Below are 7,141 nucleotides of genomic sequence, written 5' to 3' on the forward strand. Positions count from 1 at the left end.
TCACAAAAAAAAAAAAAAACCATTTGCCTGAGGCTTTTCAGCCACCAACACAGGTCAGGGCTATATGTGGGGAGCTCCCACTGGCACTGCATGTGGGGGCTCCAGCTCCACCTGACTAGGCTTCTCTCTCTCTCTCTCTCTCTCTCTCTCTCTCTCTCTCTCTCTCTCCTCTCTCTCCACCATGGATTGCAAACTCTCCCTGAACCCCCTTCTTGGGCTGCTGTCAAACTACATGGCTGCCTTGAAATCCAGTCAGGCTTTTACTGTTCTTTGCAGCAGCAATCAGCTTCACATCTTCCTGAACATCGTCGGTAGATTTGAGAACAGAAATTAGAATCCAATGAATCCCAGTGCCCGTGATAGAACTTCCACAATAAATCACACACACACACACACACACACACACACACACACACACAATGTTAGGTGTGATGTTGTACAGATCTCAGATTTCAAGGCCAGAATAAAACCTGGTCTACAGAGAGAGTTTCAGGACAACCAGAGCGCTTACACAGAGAAACCCTATCTTCAGAAATAAACAATCAAGAAGTCAGAATGAACTGTAACTCCATCTTGTGGGTCACACCCTCATGTACATACTCATACACATAATTAAAAATAAATATCTGGGACCTCTGCTGGAGCAGACCTGAGCCAGCCACCTCTGCCAGAGCAGGCCTGAAGCAGCGACCTCCACGGGAGCAGGTATAAGGGAGCAACCACCTAGGGAGCAGGCCTGAGTCAGAGACCTCTGCGGGACTGGGCCCAAGCCAGGGACCTCTACAGGAGCAGACCTGGGCCAGGGACATCATGGGAATAGGCTCGAGCCAGCAACCTCTGCAGGAGAAGGCCTGAGCCAGTGACCTTCACCAGAGCAGACCTGAGGCAGCAACCTCCACAGGAACAGGTACAAAGGAGAGACCTCTGAGGGAGCAGGCCTGAGTCAGAGACCTCTGCAGGACCAGGCCCTGCCCAGGGACCTCCTTGAAAACAGGCCCCAGCCAGTGACCTCCACAGGAGCAGGCCCATGCCAGCGACCTTCACTGGAGCAGGTCCAAGCAAGTAACCTCTGTGGGAGCAGGCCCAAATAACCTCTGGGATAGTAGATCAACTCCCAGGAGTTGAGCAACCTCTGGGAATACCGAGTGACCTCTTGGATGACTAGAACCATGGCCCTGACTACACCATGAGGAACAACCATCTGAATCTTGGATCCACTGGCACCTGGAAGACTGACCACCAGAGACACAGCTCCAACTACACCAATCAGAGAAAAAGATGGGTAGACAAGGTAAAAACACACTCAACACCACAAAGACCAACACAACACCAACAAAAACTAGTGTCTCTTCTACAAGACTTGAACAGCCCAGTATAGATAAAGCAGAAGAAAATGACCTAAAAATTAACTTTAGGAGAATGTTTGAGGCCTCTAAAGAGGAAATAAAAGATTCCCTCAAAGAAATGGAGGAAAAGACAAACAAAAAATTAGAAGAAATCAACAAATCCCTTAAAGTAAACCAAGAAAAAGCAATCAAACAGATGAAAGAAATGATTCAAAACTTGAAAACTGAAATATAGACAATAAAGAAAACACAAGCCGAGGGAATTATAGAAACAGAAATCATGAGAAAACAATCAGGAACCACAAATGCAAGCATAAAACAGCAGAATACAAAAGATGGAAGAGAGAATCTGAAGCGCTGAAGATACAATAGAGAAAACAGACTCATCAGTCAAAGAAAACAGATGAGGGTTGAAGGAGAGGAGAGAGGATGGGAGGGGAGTGGAAAAAATATATAGCTCAATGAAAACAATTTAAAAGATAAATAAATAGGGGCTGGAGAGATGGCTCAGAGCTTAAGAGCATTGCCTGCTCTTCCAAAGGTCCTGAGTTCAATTCCCAGCAACCACATGGTGGCTCACAACCATCTATAATGGGGTCTGGTGCCCTCTTCTGGCCTGCAGGCATACACACAGACAGAATATTGTATACATAATAAATAAATATTTAAAAAATAAAATAAATAAAAGATAAATAAATAAAAAATTTTTAAGAAAGGGAAAAAGTTTTGTTTGTTTGTTTGTTTAATAAGTAAAGCTGACTTCTCCATTCACTAGAATCTTGCTGTGTCTCCTGACTGTTTAGACTCAGAGACTAGTACAATAGGTCTGGAGTGTAGCTCATTTACACTAGCATGACATATTCAAGATCCCATGTTTGAACCCTCACACTGGAAAAAATAAAATTTAATTTATTAAATATTCAAGACTTGATCGCGGGGGATTAGCAATTAATAGTTCTCTAATATGCCCATACATTAGAATCACTGTGACCTGTACATCTGAAACCTCATCAGCAAATATGACCTCTCATTTACAAGAAGCAAGAGACCAGCAGGCATGGCGTAGCGGAGCTTTAATCCCAGCACTGGGGACGCAGACGTAGGCAGGTCTCTGAGTTCAAGGCCAGCCTGGTCTATTGTGGAGGCCCAAAAATGTGAGCCTATTTCCATCTCGTCTGAAGGTCAGAGAGTTAGAGGATGCTCAATACTGCTAATAACAATCAGAGCTACACATCCTGACCCAGGATGTAATTACTTGTTGACAGAGGTTTCTATCCTGCCTGGTCCCACAGCCATTCAGTCCCACGGAAACACACAGAGGCTTGCATTAATTATAAGCTGGTTGGCCTATTAACTCAAGCTTCTTATTAACTCTTATATCTTACATCAACCCATAATTCTTGTCTGTGTTAGCTGCATGGCTTGGCACCTTTTATCAGTGAGGCATCTTCATCTTGCTTCCTGTGTCTTGACTGCAAACTGACTTTTTCTTCTTCCCAGAATTCTATTGTTCTCGTTGTCCCGCCTCTACTTCCTGCCTGGCTACCGGCCAATCAGCATTTTATTAAAACAATACAAGTGACAGGGTACAAGACCATTGTCCCACAGCAGTTACTTGGTTCTTTGGACATTAAGATGGCACATACAGGTAGATCCACTCCATCCTGGCAGATGGTCAGGATATACAAGCGTACTTCTGCTCCTTCTTCTGTAACTGGAGGTTCAGCCTGGGCAGTGGCTGCTTTCAGGATACTTGGTCTAGGGTGACAACACTGCCTAAACAACAGAATGCTAATGACTTGATGTTTCAATGTGTTAAAGCAATTGACTGTTCAAGTTGTCCTTTGTATCATGTTGAAGGAAGTCTTGTTGCTGTCTTCCCCTTTTTGTGTTGGGGTATAAAAGTATATGGAAAATTAAACACAGGCGATTTCAGGATTCACTGGAACTCCCTCCCAATACCCTCCTAGGTGTTCTGTTTTATTATTTTTATCCACGTCTTTGTATTCTTTACTTATTTTTCTAATCCCCATGACCCTAGGGGTATTTTTGTCAAGGCTGGTCCCCAACAATCTATAGGGTGAGTTCCAGGACAGACAGATTTGCACAGAGAAACCCTGTCTTGTCTTGAAAAACCCAAAAGAAGCAGGAGACCAAGCACATGTGGAGCCTGGAGACAGAGGAGAGACGGTCAGCAGGGTAGGGGTAGCACAGGTGACTTGCTTGCTGGTGGAACTTCTATGCTGAAAGCTCCAAGGATGAAAACACTGACCCATGGGATCATATGCTGAAATCATGATTTAGTACTCACAGGGAAATCATGAGTCATTGCTCACAGAAAACCAGCTTCACAAAAGGAGCCCTTGGGAAGCATACCTGGCATGGCAGGAAACCGGTCAAGATGAAGCTGGAAGGAGAGAAGCCAGAAAAAGAGAGCAAGCCTCAGCTCATGTCAACAGGGGGCATGGCTGATCTGCTGATGACTATAAGGATGGTATGGCCCCAAATGCGATTCTCTTTAAGAGTGGAAAATATAAAGTAGATTTAGCAATTGTTTTGGATCTATCATCTGCTATGCTAACTGGCAGCTGCTTGTTATCCATGCGGTACCAGGGCTTAAGGCAAATGGGGCCAATGCCATCTTAAGTTTCTCCAGTATTATTATTAGTATTGAAAAATTTTTGCAGCCCGATAAGCCTCTCCGCCAATGCAATAATCTAAATCAGACCAAATCAAACCAAATTAGAAAAAGCCCAGGTTTAATGGATACCAACACTCCTGGGTGGCCTTCCAGCCTCCCAGGGAGAAGACTGGAAAGGAAGATTGAAAAACCACATGTTTGTTCTCTGGGAGGCAGTTTAAATACCCTGTAGGAATGGTCTTGAATATCTCTGGGGAGGGGGTCACCATTTGGCGGGCTTTTTCAGAGGTGAATTCTGGACTGAAGCAACTCTCAGGGGAGGGGGGTTGGGGTGCAACTTCCACCCAAGCATTCCAGACTCTTTGGGTATAGGGATGCCAGGGGCTGGGGTGATGCTTCCACCCAAACATTCCAGACTCTTTGGGTATAGGGATGCCAACTCAAGTTTGGCTACTTCCTGCAGGCATGGGGCAATTTGGGAGAGGGGAAAGTTGGGAGTTGGTGGGCTCACACTCAGCGGGAGGTGTGACTGGAGAGGCATCCAGTTAACTGCCATCCTAGGAGACCTCAGGCATCTGTTCCTTGAGAGAGATGAGAAGGCAGGTAGCTAGGAGAAAAAATAGATTATTATTATTGGCCCTAAGAATGGAGTTAGCCATGGGGAGGGTCATTAACTTCCAGAAAGAATGGGACAGAGAAGTGCCCTGGTTGTACAGGAGAGGCTCAGGTTGAATAAGTGAGAGGAGAGCAGATGTGCCCCTTAAAACTGGGTAGGTGCCCATTTGAGCCTGGAGAGGTGGTTCCAACGGTGAAGCCTCGGGAGCTGGCACAAGTGCTGGCGTTATCTAGAAGGCCCTCTGTAAGTTGGTCTTGGCCCAGACAGCTGGAGTCACCTGTAAAATACGCTTGAAAATGGGTGGGGTTAAAATAGGCTCTGGAGACTTAGCTTTTACCAGACCAGATAAAGGAAATTGGAAACTCTAAACCTCTGAAGATACACCTGAAACCTGTTAATCCTGGACTATGAAGCCTGTGAAAGAGGCACACCTGTCTGTATCTTTTTATCAGGAAACTTAACAAATGAAGCAATAAACCACCAGTACCTTAAGTCATCAAATGCCATCAGACGGATCTGAGAGGGATAAATAAATGAGAGAAGTGAGACAGCTTTTTTAGCTATGCAGGGAATCTTCAGTCTCTCTGTAGTCTTTGGCAAATACCAGTCTTAGAAGCAGTACTTGCCTTTAGCTCATGAGACCAGGAGGCCTGAAGATTTTTTTGTGGGGGTAGGGTTCAGTCTACCTGTCTTGTCAGGATGAGATGATTGATCCCCTGGTGTAGTGTCCAGAAAGCCGATGAGGTGGAAGGCAGCTTTTTGCTGTGTGGGTGGCTTTGCCGTATCCAAAGGCAAGCATCCAGGCAGAAGGTTTTCTGCAACCATGCATCTTCTTGGAGGAGCTATAGGATGCTGCAGGAGCTGGCATGTCTCTGTCATAAGAAGTTCTTTTTTAAAATGCCATACTCTCAGATCTGTAAAGGCACTTGAGAATCAGGGTACCATAACCTGTCAGGTATATCTAAATTAGACATATAAGTTAGATTTAGTCATATAGTTTACCCAGTCAGTTACAGCTTACCAATGTCAGTAGAGGCAAGAAGATTAGAAGGAATATTGTAGTAAGCCAAAGTGTATTGGAGGTAGAATGTCTTCTTGGTAGGGCCAGCACACATGGGTACTCTTATCAAAGATGGCGCTGAGGTTTTTACTTTGACCTCAACCAAAAATGGTGGCTATACACGTGTTTGTATTTTTCCAGAGCTGTTGCAATCTGGAGTCACAAGTTTTACAGATTTTCAAACAAGCACACATACACACACACATAAAACAAGCATACTGTGGCCACATTATTTACCCATATATATTAACAGACAAACAAACAAACTTTTTTGACCAACTTAAAAATCCTGGAGGAGGCTGCAGAAGCCAGGTGAGCCTACAGGCCCCATTGAGGGCCAGATCAGCAGATGCTGTAAGGGAGAACAGAGACATAGGGATGGACCACCTATGCAGTTTTAGATGGAAGGACACGGGGACCGGATTCATTGTAGAGAGAATCCCAGCATGACCAGATTACATGCCAGGAACGCAGACAAACAGCAAACAGCTAAGAAAAGTGGGGCGGGAATGGGGAGCAGAAGCACAGCATCCAGAAACCGTGGGCCTATGCGGGGACTTGTTTACTTGTTCCCACGTAGGCAAAAAATTTTAGGCACTAAGGACATATGTTATCAGCCCCAATTTAAAAATATTTTGTAAAAGGCAGGCCAAGGGCATTTGGAGATCAGGCCTCAGATTTTAAGTGTTCCCTTTTCAAGTACATGCTGGGACTCAAAGCCTAGTGCAATGCATCCACTATGATAGACTCTGGGTCAAAACAAACAAACAAACAAAAAAAAAAACAAAAAAAAACAAAAAATACAAAACCCAGAGGGGTGGGAATTCCTTGAAAGGACATCTCCTGACAAATGAACCTCATAGGACAAGGCAGGTCCTTGTCCTGGTCAGGTCGGGCACCTGGCACAACTGTGTCTTCAACAGAACAGCCCCAAAATTGTATGAGGCCCTGGACCTCCAAAGGCAATGACTTGGAAATCAGAACTTACCCAGATGAAGCCGATCTTAGCCTGGCAGAGAGCAGGTGTAGGGGAAATGGGTATTTTCCCAACATGTCAGCCTGGGATGGTGAGGAAAAGTCCCTTTGGTGGGACCTCCAGACGAAAAGTTTTTGTGTCCCAACAAACCTCTCTGCTGACGCAATAATCTAAATCAGACCATATCAAACCAAACTTTTAAAAAGCCCAGGTTTAATGGATACCAACACTCTTGCATGGTCTTCCAGTCCCAAAGAAGAGCTGGGGAAGGAAGACCAGAAAAACGTTTGTTCTTGGGGGGGGGGCAGTTTAAATACCCTGTGGGAGTGGTCTTGAGCATCTCCGGGGAGAGCTCACCATTTGGCGGGCTTTTTCAGAGGTGAATTCTGGACTGAAGCAACTCTCAGAGGAGGGGGTTGGGATGCAACTTCCACCCAAGCATTCCAGACTCTTTGGGTACATGGATGCCAGGGGCTGGGGTGATGCTTCCACCCAAACAATT

Source organism: Chionomys nivalis, chromosome 9, assembly GCF_950005125.1.
Source record: "Chionomys nivalis chromosome 9, mChiNiv1.1, whole genome shotgun sequence".
NCBI classification, from domain to species: Eukaryota; Metazoa; Chordata; class Mammalia; order Rodentia; family Cricetidae; genus Chionomys; species Chionomys nivalis.